Source organism: Colobus angolensis, unplaced genomic scaffold (genome assembly GCF_000951035.1).
Source record: "Colobus angolensis palliatus isolate OR3802 unplaced genomic scaffold, Cang.pa_1.0 Scaffold27, whole genome shotgun sequence".
Lineage (NCBI taxonomy): Eukaryota > Metazoa > Chordata > Mammalia > Primates > Cercopithecidae > Colobus > Colobus angolensis.
This window is the reverse complement of record NW_012115932.1, coordinates 3,004,153-3,005,229: the sequence shown is the minus strand read 5'-3', so window position 1 is coordinate 3,005,229 and position 1,077 is coordinate 3,004,153. Positions and strand designations below refer to the sequence as shown.

The window sequence follows — 1,077 nt, the reverse complement described above, 5'->3', positions numbered from 1 at the left end:
CAAAGAGCAGAGGCCAGAGACTTGAATTTTCAAGGAGGGTCCTCAACACAGACATCGAGATTACAGTACATTAATTTCTCTTGCACATGAAGAAGTTGAGGCTTCACAATTTCAGCATGACCCTGTATAGTTGCAACATCTTACCCATCACTGAGTGTGTATCTTCCACTGGCTCTTTCAACATCTAAGTCCAGGCTAGGTTCTCATAGCAACTGGCTCCCCAGGAACTAACGAAAAGAGAAAGCGAAAAACAGTGGAGGGGTTTTGGTGGTGGTGAAAGACAGGGGAGATAGAAGTGGGGGTTGCAGAAGGTCGTGGTGAGGCAGTGGCAGACAAACGGGGAATGAGAAGTCTTGTCAAGCCCAGGGGTATGATAAGTTTTGTTAAGCCCAGAAGACTGTCGTTGTGTAAACACACAATATGCTTCAGGCTATGTACTGTGGGGAGCAGTTCCTGACCTAAAAGGTGTTGGCATTTAAATTAGGGTAGGATTGTGCATCTGTGATAGAGACTGGCACAGAGACAGAAAAAGTGGAATTCCTCTACTTTGGGGAGGGGAAAATATACATTAACCTGTTTTGAACCTTAGGCCAAGACCGGGTTTCATACTGCAATAAAATTCTTTGTATCAAACCATGGGATCAAAAATTGTTACAGATACTCAGTGAACAGTTCCAATACATTCATTCATCCACTCACTGACTCCACAGGGGTTTGAGCGCCTGCACTCGGTGCTGAGCACCGCTGAGCCATACCAGACGCCAAGGAGTTGACAGTCTAGTCAGTCCAGTCAGTGATGGGGTTAAAACGAATTTTCGCATCGGGATCAGGCCTTCAAATTCTCCCACGTGGTCCCTGCAGATGAGTGTGGGTGTGAGCGCGTGCGGCCCGTGGTGTTTGGGAGTGAGAGAGCACGTGTGTCAGAATGGCGCGTGTCACAGTGCGCGTACAGGTGTCGCCGCGGTATGCCTCTCCATAGCCGCCGGAGCCGGGCTGTACCGATTTGGCAAGGCTTATGTCTCCCGCCCACGCACCGGAGGCGGTGCGGAAAGCACTCGGCGGGTGCGATTGTGAGTG

The 1,077-nt window shown here is 49.8% G+C and overlaps 1 protein-coding gene across 1 annotated transcript in view; it reads left to right on the top strand.

Moving 5' to 3' along the window:
• The first annotated feature begins 928 nt into the window (after nt 1–928).
• RNF145 (ring finger protein 145) overlaps nt 929–1,077 on the top strand; it is a 51,991-nt gene continuing 51,842 nt past the window's right edge. Inside the window, exon 1 of the mRNA XM_011947688.1 lies at nt 929–1,070. The gene's annotated coding sequence lies outside the window, so the exon portion shown is untranslated. The remainder of the gene's footprint in view (nt 1,071–1,077) is intronic.